This window comes from Podarcis raffonei, chromosome Z (genome assembly GCF_027172205.1).
Source record: "Podarcis raffonei isolate rPodRaf1 chromosome Z, rPodRaf1.pri, whole genome shotgun sequence".
NCBI lineage: Eukaryota > Metazoa > Chordata > Lepidosauria > Squamata > Lacertidae > Podarcis > Podarcis raffonei.
In genome coordinates, this window is record NC_070621.1 from 13,906,873 (window position 1) to 13,921,739 (window position 14,867).

The window sequence follows — 14,867 nt, forward strand, 5'->3', positions numbered from 1 at the left end:
CCTCTCTACGCCTTGTAAAAGTTGTTCCTAACCTAATGTTATCTAAATACAGTGGTACCTCAGGTTAAGAACTTAATTCGATCCAACAACAACAAGGCGCTACTGGAAGGAATTTTTCACTTTTCTTTCGACTAGGGCAGACCAACACGGCAACTAAATATCAACTAAATATCTACCTGCAACTAAATATCAGGGGCATGGAGGTGTGGTTCCACTGGGGATATTTGAGTGCAGAGGCGGAGCTAGCTGCTCTGGTACCCAGAGCAGCGCACATGCTGTGCACCCGGGGGTGGGGCGATCGTCCCACAGGGGCGGAGTGGCGAGCACGGGGGCGGCACCGCCTGCCGCGACAGTCCCACGGGGGCGGTGCCACCCGCGGCGAGCATCCTAGGGGGGCGCGGCGGCGATGTCACCCCCACCTCAGGAATGATACCGGGGGCGCATCCCCTTCCTTAGCCAGTGCCCTCGTGCTCCGTCCCATAGCTGTCAACCTTCCCTTTTTTGCGGGAAATTCCCTTATTCCAGCGCCGTTTCCCGCTGCTTCTCGCTGCTAGATTGTTAGATATCCCGTAGACTGTCCCCGGGACAGGTGAGGCTGCTGATCCCTTATATTCAAATCCGAAAGTTGACAGCTATGCTGCTGATCTGATCCCTTATTTTCGAGGCTGCTGATCCCTTATTTTCAAATCTGAAAGTTGACAGCTATGCTCCGTCCCCTATCCTCCCCAAATTTGATTTCTCTGCCTGATATCTTTGGGAACCTGCCCGGCTGCCCCCTTGATTTAATAGACTTGTAGAGTTGCAAGGGTTCCTCAAGGATCATCAAGTCCAACCCTTTGAAATGCAGGATTTGCTCCTCCAGTGGAGGAAAGAGTATTTGGAAAATCAATGTGGAGGGGAGGGCAACCTTTATTGGGTAGCCTCAGGCAAGCCTTGCCCTAGCCTACTTCACAGGGCTGTCTTGAAACTCCACTCCAGACTCTCAGGAAGAGAAAGGGCAGTATAACAAACCACACAAACCAAATCTCCAGGGTGTGACGTTTCTGTAGACAGAGTGGAAGAGGCAGGGAAGATGATTCTCAGTACAGGACTAACTGGATGCACAAATTTAAGATGGGGAACACTGTTGGAAGAACTGGACATGGAAGAAGGAATTAGTTTCCTTTAAGGGCTCAAATCACCACGTGTAGGATTTCCCTGGGCAAGCAGCGCGCTGCCCATCGCCTTCCCTTCCACCCTCTGCGCTTTGTGGGCCTCCAGGCAGAGGAGCGGGCCAAGAGCCCCGCTGGGACCGGGATGCAGCTGAGACTACAGGGCCCCGGACTCTGAGCCAGCGATGCTCTCGGCGGTCCCCCCGACGCCCTCCTGCCTCGCCCACCGACCACGTCAGGGGCAGGAATCCTTAAAGGGCGCAACTTGCGCTACGCCCCCTTCCCGGCGTGTTGGCGCACGGTAGGAGGGAAGATGGAGGAGGGTGGCCGCAGAGCCGCGGAGGCTCGCGAAAAGGCCCTCGAGGAGGCGGTGAGCCGGTGGACCGTCCCCTTCTACGTCCATCAGGCCATTCAGGCTTTCCGGGCCGGCCGCAGCCGGGACTTTTGCCAGCTGCGGGACGTCGTATATGGTGGGGAGACCAGTTAGTTTTACGAAAGGGGCATTTGGGGAACATTGGCGCTGGGTGAAATAATTCTATAGGTACAGTGGTACCTCGGGGACTTAATTCGTTCCGGAGGTCCGTACTTGACCTGAAACTGTTCTTAACCTGAAGCACCACTTTAGCTAATGGGGCCTCTTGCTACTGCCGCGCCGCCGGAGCACAATTTCTGTTCTCATCTTGAAGCAACGTTCTTAACCTGAAGCACTATTTCTGGGTTAGCGGAGTCTGTAACCTGAAGTGTATGTAACCTGAAGCGTATTTAACCCGAGGTACCACTGTACTTCCTGCTGAGGAACGTGAATGTAAATAACTAATAATGATAATGATAATGATAATGATAATGATAATGATAATGATAATTATTATTATTATTATTATTATTTTATCATTTATACCCCGCCCACGTGGCTGGGTTTGCTCAGCCGCTCTGGAGGGCTCACAGCATACAGTATATCAGAACATACTAAAACATCAAACATTAAAATATATTGCCTAATAGCCCCAGTTCCACTTATGTCACTATTACGTATTTACATTTATATATCACTTTTAATAGTCATTAGGTGTTTTCATTTAAGAAAAAGTGAACCTAAAGCAATTTAAAATATAATACAATCTATATCCCTGGAATGTTTGTCATTTGCCTTTAGAAATTAAGGGAACCGATTTTAAAAGAAAAGACACAACGTACAACTTACCAACAGCACAGAACCCAAAAGGAAGGTCTGAAAACAGCCAGTTGTGATTCTCAGCAAGATGGTTAGGATACATGCCCCCTTAAATGAATGCCTCCTAAAGCCCATCACAGATGGTCACGAGAAGGGTTAGGATCCCCCCACCCACACTTAGCCGCCTAAGTACAGTGGTACCTCGATTTATGAACTTAATCCGTTCTGGAAGTCTGTTCTTAAACCGAAATGGTTCTCAAACCGAGGCACACCTTCCCTAATGAGACCTCCCGCCTCCGGTGCCCTTCCACCATTCGTATTCCGTTCTTAGACTGAGGTAAAGTTCTCAAACTGGGACACTATTTCTGGTTTTTTGGAATTCGTAAACCAAATTGTTCTTAAACAGGACTGTTCTTAAACTGAGGTACCACTGTACCTGAAAACTTCAGCGCCCTCTTGAAATCTATTTCAAATTGGAGAATGTTGATGCGTATATTAAGAGAATGAGTTTAATGAGTTTTGGGTATGGCCTGTAGTTGAGTGTGATGGTTTCCAGAAGCCAACCGCTAGGAATGACCTAGCACCTTTGGAGTATCGTTTTAAGAAGCTCAACTACTTTACCACTCATTTTCTTACAGTAATTATTTCTGTATGTCTGTAAATAAAATATGTACATACTGCATTTCTGCCCTACCAAACAGGAGCCCCAACAAAATATCTGACCACAAAGATGAAGACACTAAAAAGCGATGTGTTTGTGTATATATGGATACTAAGGATATTGTAGATTACACACAAAAAGCAAGCAAATGCGCAGTGACTCCTGGGCCAAAGGGCATGTTGGGATGAAGTTGGCTGTCTGTATATGGCCAGGGGTATAAGGTATGGGACAGGACTTTGGTGCCCTGACCCAAGCCTCATTACACCTGATTTGCTGAACTATCTGATTTTGCTCAGTGACTGTTTGGACTGTCTTGTTCTTCTCCAGCTGTGCTTGCACGGCCCCTAGCGGAAGAGAAATGTATTGGCATTCAGCTGCAGATTGTGCAGTTTCTGTCTAAGATTGATGAAGATTGGACCATTGATCCCAAGACCAAGTTAATGCCTCTTGAAGATGTCCTTGTTATTTTGGATAAAATGAAGGATGAATTGGACTTAAACAGGTAGCAGAAGAAATAAGACAAAAAATAAAGGAAGCGGTAAGTGTTAGCATTTCCTCTTCTGTAGGCACTGATGACTGTTTCTCAGCCTAGTTAGAAAGCATGAGGACAGCTGTCTTTAAGTTTCAAAATGCAGTATATTTCAGAAAGGGTTTAATGAAGGTTCCAATTCAATGCCAGGATTAACTCTTGCCTATTTTTCTCCATGCTTAAATTAAGCTTTTAAGTAAGTTCACAAAAGTTAGTAGAAGCAAGGAGGCAAGATTCCTATATGGTGGGATGAAATGAGAGAGAGAAATGTATGCTCAAAGGTGCCTTAATTTATTGGAACTCAGCATGTTTTCCTTCTTCAGGAAATCCAGGGTAATCCAGGAAAAATTGGCTTCTTGACTGACTCTCCTAAGGCATCCATTATTCCAATGTTGTTAGCCTACAGATATTTAAGTAGCTTGCCTTACTTGAATTTAAAAATAATTTTCTTTAATAAGTGATCTAATATTACACAATGAAAACCCACTGAGTTGAAAATGTAAAGCAGATCTAGAAAACTGCCGGGGGGTTGCTCCCAAACAGTATCTTCTTAGATTAGGAACATTCCCCCAAAGTCTTCCTTGCAAACCATTATTTTGTCTTTCTTCTTCAGGCTGTCATAACCTGCATTAAAAACAAAAAATATGCACAAGCCAGAATGATCTTGAATAAACACATGACAAAGGACCCAAGTTCGAAGGTGAGCTTTCAGCAGGTATGAGTTCATGTTGCAATTGTTGTTGTTGTTGTTGAAATGTGCCTCTTGTAGGGTCATTTCACTACAAAGCAGAGTCATGGTTTGTCCTTCCCACATTCTCCAATTCAGTGAGTGTCTTAAATACTTAGGAGTTATATCCTAAGTATCCGCATTATATCCGCAAGCAGCACATGTTGCTACAGATTGTGCTCTAGTCATCATTACTTTCATGCATTAGTGACATTACCTAGACTGCTCTTGTGTTTTGGCTTGTTTTGTTTAAACGTCTAATGACTGCAAAAATTGCTTTTATCTCTGCCCTGTGCTGCAATTTGCTTGCAAGTTCTGAAAAACATTTCCCTTTTCTTAGAAAATGAGGTCAATGTTGCAGAGAATCATCCGAAGAAAAAACTTAACTCATCCAGCCATCTTGAACTTCTCCTATGAAGTTTTCCAGCAGAGAATCCTTCTGTCTTTAGAAAGCTGCTGGAGTGTCCCTGAGCCCTTTCTCTTAGAGGTAAGCAAGGGTATAGGGTGTTGTTTGATTGTTGTAGTAGTGGGAGGACTATAGCTCCGTAGCCGAGCATCTGCTTTGCATGCAGAGGGTCCCAAGTTCAATCCCTGACATCTCTAGCTAGGACTGGGAATGTCCCCTGCTTGAAACCCTGGAGAGCCACTGTCACTCAATGTGTGGTGATAGAAAACTATGTGAGCCAGCTTTTTTTCTTCCTATGTTCCTGTGTGTTGCTGGAGCACTTGAATGTCACCCACATTGCCACAGCAGAGCTCTTGCCGTCTAACCACTGTGATCAAAAAAGTACATTCAACACCTGAAGCTTAAGACAGAAGCCTTCTCCCTGGACAAACTATTATGTGTTTGGGAAATATTTTTGTGAAGAGCAAAGTGCCCCACTGCAGAACAGAACAGGGCTGCAATGTCACATTTGACATATTTCAAGTTTGTAACCTGACAATGTTTTGGACTAGCAATACCCAACAGCTCCAGCATCATGAGGCTGTGCTGCCTGGGACTTAGGGGAGTTGTAGGTAAAGCATCTTCAGGGCACCAGCTTGGGCATGGCTGCTGTATAGAAGTAGAAAAAGAAAAATAAAGTAGAGAAGTGTTGTCTAGTAACTGTGTTCACACTCTCTGTTTAAGATGGCAAAAAAGGATTTGGACGATCAGATAGAGACCAGGCTCAATCCTTTGGAAATGGCCAGCAAGGAGGAAATGGTGAAAGAAACCTCAGAGTTGGCAGCATCAGATAAACCTGAATCTGTGGGAAGATCTGATGAGACTTTGGAAGAGCCCAGGCCCGAGGGAGGGCTTAGCAATACAGTGGAAGAAGAGCCAAAGTCTCTGGAGGGAGGCCGTGAGACAGTTGCAGGGCTTTTGATGGAGGCAAAGGGAGCTGTTTTGGAAGTTGCTAAAGTGGTTGATGAGTGCCAGGCAGCTTCAAAGCCAGAAGAAGAAACCAGTGGAGCTGCAGAGCCTGCTGTAGTTGCTGATGCCACTGTCTCAGCAGCTTCCAGTGACACTGACAGGTTAGCAGCCTATGGCCTCTTCCAGTTTTGACTCCTTTGCCATGCTGGGCAGCTGTTTTGCCATACAACTTCTGGCTCTCAGCACTCAAACTCAAATTGCACCTGCTGCCAGGGGAACAAGGTCTTTGGGGTGAGGTCAACAACAAACCTGCAAAACTTGTGGAGCAACCTGCTGATGTTTCTTTCTTTTGCAGATGCTCGCCTAAGAGGATGGGCTCGCATCCATGTTTGGCTTCTGATTTCCACGCAGCCAAGTGCCAAAAGGAGGAGGAGAACCATGCTGCCTCCAGGCCACACCCTAGTGAACACTCAGTGTCCATAAGCACACTGGTTATGGGGTCAGAGAGCGGGAACCCCCCAACTTCCTGCCAAGTTTCATCCAAGAGGCCTGCGGCAACTTTGGATGTCCAGCCTGCGCAGCCCCAAATACCCACCCAGCCTGATGATACCTCCCAATCTCCCAGGTAAGAGTCCATGACTGCTGTGAGGTCTGCTGGGGAGCTGGCACAGCATGAAGCATTTGGTACAACATTCCCCTTTGCAAGGAATCCATTAGAAGGTCTTAGGCCTCAGCCCAGAAGCTCCAAGGAAGGCAAAGGTGGTTTGCAGTGGTAGGGTTGCATTGCTGTGCATCTTCTCCCCAGCTAGTAGAATCAGTTTGCGAGAGAATCAGGTTCACATACCGTAAATTTCGCTCCATAACACGCAGATTTTTCCTCCTAGAAAGTAAGGGGAAATGTTTGTGCGTGTTATGGAGCGAATGCCTACAGATGGCGGGGGAATCTGCTGCAGTTGTGAGCAGTCCGTGGCTCGCTTTGAAACAGCAAAGCGGGTGTAAGCGGCTCCTGTCAGCTAGCAGAGCCAGGGAGGAGGGAGAGAAGCAGAGCGGGGTTGGCTGCTTTAAAACAACCCCGTGCTCTCTGTCCCTGCCTGCAGTTTTTTGCTGTCCGATTTTGGATTAGCCACTGTAGGGGCTGTGTGTGTGTGTGTGTGCTTGAGCTATCGTTCTCCTCCTCCTGCTTCCCGTTCACTCTCCCTGCGCCCCTGCGCTCTCCCTCCGACTTTAGAATTGACACTCTGTGTGTCTGTGTGTGTGAGTGAGAGGGCTCCTTCTCCTTCTCTTGCTTCCGTTCACTCTCCCTGCGCCCCTCCGACTTTAGAATTGACACTGTGTGTGTGAGTGAGAGGGCTCCTTCTCCTTCTCTTGCTTCCGTTCACTCTCCCTGCGCCCCTGCGACTTTGGAATTGACACTCTGTGTGTCTGTGTGTGTGAGTGAGAGGGCTCCTTCTCCTTCTCTTGCTTCCCTTCACTCTCCCTGCGCCCCTGCGACTTTGGAATTGACACTCTGTGTGTCTGTGTGTGTGAGTGAGAGGGCTCCTTCTCCTTCTCTTGCTTCCCTTCACTCTCCCTGCGCCCCTGCGACTTTGGAATTGACACTCTGTGTGTCTGTGTGTGTGAGTGAGAGGGCTCCTTCTCCTTCTCTTGCTTCCCGTTCACTCTCCCTGCGCCCCTACAACTTTGGAATTGACACTCTGTGTGTCTCTCTGTGTGTGAGAGGGCTCCTTCTCCTTCTCTTGCTTCCTGTTCACTCCCCCAGCGCCCCTGCGACTTCCAGCGCCCTGCGACTTTAAGGCCAGTTCTCTCTCTGCGTGTGTGTGTGTTTTGACCTCACTGCGCTTGTTGGGGGAGAGTGTTGGTCGCAATTTTTCTTGATTTGTCTCAGAGTGGTTACTATCATGGTTTCCTTGCCGGGGAGGAGGGAGAGACGCAGAGCCTGCTTGTTCTAAAGGAGCAAAGCCAGAGAGGAGCCTCTCCTGCATTATTAGCAGCATCCTTCTCCACACCCCCCACGTGTGCTCCTTGTCCCTTGAGTTCTCTTCCTTCCCTCCCCACTTAAAACATGGTTACAAAGCACGGATCCACATGGATCCTCAGGATTTTTGCACTAGGTCACCCCAAATTCACCATCAGATCACATAGCATATCCATGGCTACAGCTCGCACCAAAAAACACACGCACCCACTGTTTCATGGGGCCGCAATGGCACAAAAACGTGGTTACAAAGCATGGATCCACATGGATCCTCAGGATTTTTGCATTGGGCTACCCCAAACTCACCGTCAGATCACATGTCTGTGGCCACAGCATGAACCACAAAAATCATACATCCACTGTTTCGTTTAGAATATTTTTTTCTTGTTTTCCTCCTCTAAAAACTAAGTGCGTGTTATGGTCAGGTGCGTGTTATAGAGCGAAAAATACGGTACCTTGTCTTAATCTTTATTACTCAGATTGCAAAGATAGCAGAATTGACAATACGGTCTCTGGCCCCATTAAAGACTGCTAAACAAATTTATTGTGGCAGAAGCACCTGTGCCAGACTTTGCTTTGTCAGATGCCTGGAATGTTAGCTTCAGTTGCGAGACAAAAGGTAGAAAATGTTATTTCTCTCCCCCCCTCCCTCCTTCCATCAGTTTCAAGGATAAGGGTTTAGGTTTCTGCCACCTGCTATTTGCTCATATTTAAACTGTCATAGGTCTCCGCAGTAGTGTGTTTGCTGTGACATATTAACCTCCCTCCTTGTCTGATACTTAAACTCAGCATCTCCATAATTTTGGTTATGTGTGACATTAACTGATGCAGCTCAGTCCTGTCCCATCTCCTTGTGGGGTAAGTCTTTCCTCACTTGTGTTTCTCTGTTCCATTCAGATTAGCTAAGAGGAGACTAATTTGTTCAGATTAGAATGAAGAAGAGGATCTCCCAGGCAGTGGCGTAGTGTGGGTTGTCAGCACCCGGGGCAAGGCAAGTAATTTGCGCCCCCTAACCTGTGGATTTGCGCCCCCTAACCCTAACCCCCAGGTGTTGCGCCTGGGGCAACCGCCCCCCCCCTGCACCCTCCACGCTACGCCACTGCTCCCAGGTGGTGAAGAGGTTCATAGGGACCGGAACCGGCCCGAGACCCCCAGAGACCCCCGACACCTGGGTAAGCAGCAACTGTTTGAATCTGCTTGCCTGGTTTTGGGTGCTCGGCATGATCAAGGTTTCTTTGTCCCAAGGCTGCTATTGCAGAAATATAGCAAAGCTACTCTCCAAATAGCAAAGCTGTCAAGCAGCTGAGGCTCTCCTCTGAATGTCAGGCCAGAAGCTTTGAGTTCCCATTGTCTGCTCCATAGATTTGGAACCTGGTGAAGCAGCTAGTATCCTGTACACAGTAAGCAGAGGGGTTTTGGGGTACAGCTCTTGGCTCAAAAAAGTAAAATATTTGGACTGCCTGCTCCAAGTGCACAGCAGCAGCACGGACAAAATCATTGCCTTTTGCCTCAGACTGGCTTCTTGTTCTGCAGGATGCTCAACCATGGCTCCATGCACTCTTCTAATTAAAGCACCTGTGCAGTTTTGATGGCTTCCCACATTGCATTACCCAGTGACATCACAATGACATGGGGGAAAACATCGCCAGCATGGCAGGCAAAGACAACTGTTAAGTGTGATCCTTCAGGAGGCTTGCTTAGGCTATGCACAGGCTGGCTAAAGGCAAAACTCTCAAAACCTGGTAAACATCTTACAAAGCAAAGTGATCAATTTTGTGAACCATGCTAGAATGAGGTGGCACCTGTGAGTGAACATGGATGGCTGTTTGCCACATAGTTTAGAGTTGCCATATCTTGAAGAGCAAAAAAGAGGACAGCCTGAGCCAGGGAAAGAAGTGCACCCACATGCCTCTTTTCCCAGCTTGGGCTGGCAGCAGCAGCGGTCTATAGAGTCGGCCAAGCTTTAATTTACCGTATATACTCGAGTATAATCCGACCTTTTCAGCACATTTTTTATGCTGAAAAAGCCCCCCTTGGCTTATAATTGAGTGTGGTGGCAGTGGGGGGGATGAGCGGCCCAAAAAGAGCCCTTTCAGGCTGCTCCTTCCTCCTCCACCACCTTTGCCGCTGTTGGTGGCGGAGGAACAAGCAGCCCGAAAGCAGCCCTTTCAGGCTGCTTGTTCTTCTTCCACCGCTGCTGCCACCACCAGGTTTGTTGTGTGGTGAACTGGCTTATACTCGAGTCAATAAGTTTTCCCAGTTTTTTAGGTGCCTCGGCTTATATTCGGGTCGGCATATACTCGAGTATATACGGTAATAAAAGAGGACATGTCTGGCATGTCCCGGACGTATGGCAACCCCAACATAGTTTCATCAGTAGTTGGCTGCCTACGGCTGGGTAGAAATTGACCACTACCCTGGATTTCTGATGAGGGGACCGTAGTGGTAAAACCTCCCAATTACTGAGCCAGTAGCAATAACCAGCATACTGAGTGGTTCCATGCATCCTGTAAAGTTTGTAAATGAATTTGTGTTTCAGAATCGAAGGAAAAAAGCAGCAGCAGCAGCAGCACTTCCCTCTTGGGTTCTAAAAAGAAGGTAACCAAGCCTACACCCAGTCTGGAGCTGAGCACACCAGTGAGGACAGATAGGTCTGCCTTGATAAGACCCCTCTAAATGGAGGCCAGTTGATGAAGACCCCCTCTCCCAAATGAAGTAACTGATGAAATCCCCATTAATGGGAATATAGGAAGCTGCCATATGCTGAATCCTGGTCCGTCTAGCTCTGTATTGTCTGTGCTACAGGCTTTCAGGCAAGGTGTCTCTTTCGCAGCTCTACCTGGATATGTCACAGGTTTGAAGCTGGGATCTTCTGCGTGTTCAACCACTGGACTAAGGGGCATCTCCTAGTTAATTAATCAAGGGCAGTGATGGCCAACCTTGGCCCTCCAGCTGTTTTGGGAGTACAATTCCCATCATCCCTGACCACTGGTCCTGTTAGCTGGGGATAATGGGAGTTGTAGTCCCAAAACAGCCAGAGGGCCAAGTTTGGCCATCACTGATCAAGATACCCAGATGTTTCCAAGAAGCCTGGGCAATCTCAGCACATCATATCTGCTATCTTTGATAGCCTCTTGAACCGCACTGTAAGGTGGCTGAATTTTATTACCCACATTTTGCAGAAGGAGAACTAAGTGTGGAGAGCGTGCCATCAAGTTGGGTTTAATCTCTCGAAATATGGGCCAGATATTTGCCTGCTGTGAGTCACTGGGCTACAGCCCATGTCAGTGGTAATCCTCTGTTAGCAACAGCCATGGAGCCATCTCCAGAGGGTGGGGTATCTGTCGTTCTGTCATGGGGGCAGGGGGCAAGTCTTGCAGCACTTGATGGTTGCTCACGAGAGCCTGTGCCCTCTTCTTTCTAGATCTGGACTTCAGAGGAGTCTCAGTGGATTAAGGAAGGTGTGAAGAAGTTTGGGGAAGGGAGGTGGAAAGCCATCTGCCAGGCATTCCCCTTTAAGAACCGGACGCCTGTGGCGATCAAGGACCGATGGCGGATGATTAAGAATCAGGGGCTCTTGGGGAATGACCTGGAAGCAAGTGGCTGAGCTTCAACGATATGTGGGCCATAGGGTGGGCCAGAAATACTTTTGCAGTGTATTGCATTGGGCCAGCAGGATAGGCAAACATTCTTATTTACTTTTGGAATCAACTTACTTCAATTAGTATTAATAACATACTGTATAAAATCCCACCACACTGGACCAACTCCAAAGATTAGGCATCGCCTTGAGTTAATTTAAAACTAAATGTTATTTTTACTGAAACTGCAGTGTTTCACACATTTTGTGTTGCAATTGTGTTTGTGTTGCACACAAACTATACAATTGCATAGTTATCAAAATATTTCCAATGTTGGACAATGGACAGCCTTGCTACGGTTGGTAAGAAAGTGATGAGTTCTTTAGATACTATGTTTTTTTTTTTGTTTTTTTGTATCTTGGAACACTGTTAAAATAAAAAGATCCGGAGTGAATTCCGTTGTGTTCTTTATTATTGCTGTTAGCTGTATGTGAACCAGGGACCAAACAAGCTGTATACAGGAACAAGTCCACCATAAATGTATATTTGTCCCCTTAGTGTCATATCCACACCAATATTAGGGGCTTATAGCTGATGTGATGTTGGGATGGAGTCCTATACCAACTGTGGAAGATTTTGAGTGAAAGTTCTTTAATATTTGCAGACACTGACTTGAAGGGTTTGTTCGTCCATATGCCTTTCCAAATTGAGTCTTCCGTTGTTACTTTTAGACCGTATTCGCATATTGATTTTAGGCTAGATGAGTCCCCACATTGGTTCTGTATTAAGTGACCATAAATTTTTGATACTATTTCCTGGGTATCCCCATTACCTAGTGGCACCTTGGATCATTCAAAAGAAGTTGCATGTAGTTTAACTTATCAGATCCTTTAGTAGATGTTTAATTTGTAGAATTTGAAGCCTCTTTAAAGTTAATTCCCATTTTTAGTACACTTAAAGTTACTGGTCTTACTCCTGTAAAAAAATCACAGTCTGAAGTAACCTAATTTTACCCTGTTCCTTATTTTAGCTTTTAAAGTAAAATCTTTCTGACTGGCAAATGCCTGCAGAGCAGTGAGCAGTGAACAACCTGGGGAGATTCGACTTTCATTTTTTCCATATCCTCAGTTTAGTTTGTAAATATGGGTTATTCATTTTGGGCAGTAATTTTAAGGATTAAGGTTTTTGAAAGATAAAGCACATAGCAGACCTAGGACTATTTGTTTTTCTTCAAGCTGATCCATTTCTTACCATCCTTCATAATCATGAAACCTAGCTGTGTCTATCGGAATGCATCATGGTATACCGAGAGGTTTGGTAAACCCCAACCACCTTCATTAAAAATAAAAAATAAAAAATAAGATTTCATGGGCAACCTTGAAGACTTAACTTGAAATATGAAACAATTTTAGTTTGCCATTTGGAAGTTGGAGAAAAGTAGGGAGGACCCGAAAGAGGAACAGAAAACAAGGAATTAACATGATATGTACTGCTGCAGTAGATAGAGCCTAAAATGGAAACGTTAAATTTGTTCCACTTTTAAAAGTCCATGTTTATTTTTAAAATAATGGGATAACTCAGTTTAGATTCATGGTTCATGATTTTTAGAATCGGCACACCCAAGTCTCTAAATGCAGAGCAGCACATAGGTGTATTAAGAATATGACAAGTGTGTATTTGAATCAGTGGTGGAAGACTGAAAAACATCAGCATGGACTTCCGGGTTAGCGCCATTGGCAATGACGGAATTACTCTGATCAAGAGGAACCCGCTCCGCGAAAATCGGGTCTTGCCGCCGCAGCGAAGGCGAAGATCCTTTAAAAATCCCAGGTGGAGGAAGCCTGGGAACGTGGGATTCGGCTGACACCAGGAGCGCCCCCCTACTCGCAAGGAAACCCCTCTTTCGGGGATCCGAAGCGACGTGGGGTGAGTGGCGCGGTGTTTTGAATCGACCACTATTTTTACGGAGTGAAGCCGCACAGCCGTTGCCGGAGAGCGCTGACTTTTTCCTGTGGACAATTGGACTCTAAACAAGTACCCGTGAGTAGAATGGAAAATTGGATTAAGAAACATTTTAATTTGGCACTGAAGCGGGAAGGCTCTAAACAGGAAGTCCGCCTTCCGCTTTTTGTAAATAGACTGAAGCAAAAATTGTGCAAGCTAAAGTCGTATATAAAGGTTTAAAATTCCTTCAGTTTTAACCAGCAAAACCCCTCTTGGAAGCAGGAGTAAAGAGGGGGAATTCTGATTGTTCAAGCCTGCAGGAGAAAGAGTAAAGAAAGAAAAATTTCCACCGTCTCAAACCTGGGAAAGGGGTGTCAGAGAGAGATTTTTGGGGAAGTCCATTGACTGTGAATGGAACGCCTTTTGACAGATAGTTAAAGAAGAGAAACAAATTGATTCCAATGTTGCCTTTTGCATTCAAAAGAAACAAAGAATTTGAAAAATGAAAGTAATTTTTCTTTTGTTGGACCTGCTTTCAAAAGATGGATACAAATAGAAATTGTCTCCTCTAGAGGGAGCTTGTTAAATTGTTGCTGGAGTCGTTCTGGGGATTTCACAGCTGTGGAGATTAAGATCGTGGGACTAGACTTTGACCTTGAATAAAAATGTGTTTGGAAGAAGTTTTGGTGCTTGCTTTTTGCAAGACAAGTGCTTTGTTGGAGCAGATGCATGAGAAGATGGATTTGATGACTGTTGCAGTCAAAAATTTTGGACCAACAGTGAATATCTATACAGAAACCATCCAGGAGCCAACACAGGAACCTGTTTTGACAGGGCAAGTGCAAATGCAGAAGATAATGGAGGAGGTTGTTGTTGAACCTCAAGTAACACAAATGGAGAGACCTGAGGCCCTGCAGGAGCATAAGCCGCTGTCCTTGAAGTCTGAATTTGGAGTGGGCCACGGGGGGTCTGGAGATGTGGGGGCCCTTAATCTTGGAGGGACTTTGAAACATGCTTTTAAATATTTTCTGGATTACACAGCTGATTGTGGGGAATGGGACTGTGGGGAATGGGCTGATCTGCTGAGGAGAGACGGAGTTATTTTTGAGTTGGAGTATCCCCAAGACCTACTCCTCAACGAGAGAGAAAAGAAATTAAGAAAGAGATCAACAAAAGACAAGGTAAAGTGCAGGTGCAAACAAGAAGAAGATCTGCAGAAGAGACATGGAAAAGACTTAAGAGCCTCGGACATTAGATTACCAGGTTGATGGACTAGATGGAATGGACAGGAAGGACTGACATAACCCGAGACCAGGAAGAAGAGACGTTGGAGAAAGATTGGAAGAATTTATTTTTTTAAAATTATTTTGGGAATTAGTGCAAAATTAATGAGCATTAGGAAAAATGTTGGAATGAAAATATTTGGCTTTAGTAGAAATGATATAAGGAATTATGTACAAATAAATATTAAGTTTTAAGGTATTTTATGGTAAGATAAGGTTAAAATAAATTAAGGTAAATTGAATGACAGAATATAGTGAAAGATGGAAAGGATTTGCTGAGTTAATTAATAGGTTAGACTGTTAAGTTAAATTACTCAATAAAAATTGAGAAGATAGAAAGAATTTGCTGAAACAAATAATTAAACTAGAATACAAAAAGGGAGGTGTGAGGAGGTCGATGAAACAAGTAAATGAAAGATAAAGTTATGGAATATTGGATGTGTGTTTTTTCTTTATTATTATTCTTATTGCTTTATTGATTTGTATGTCTT

At 45.5% G+C, this 14,867-nt stretch overlaps 1 pseudogene; it reads left to right on the forward strand.

Moving 5' to 3' along the window:
- The first annotated feature begins 1,464 nt into the window (after nt 1-1,464).
- On the forward strand, nt 1,465-11,246 carry LOC128406954 (telomeric repeat-binding factor 2-like; annotated as a pseudogene).
- The last annotated feature ends 3,621 nt before the right edge of the window (nt 11,247-14,867 follow it).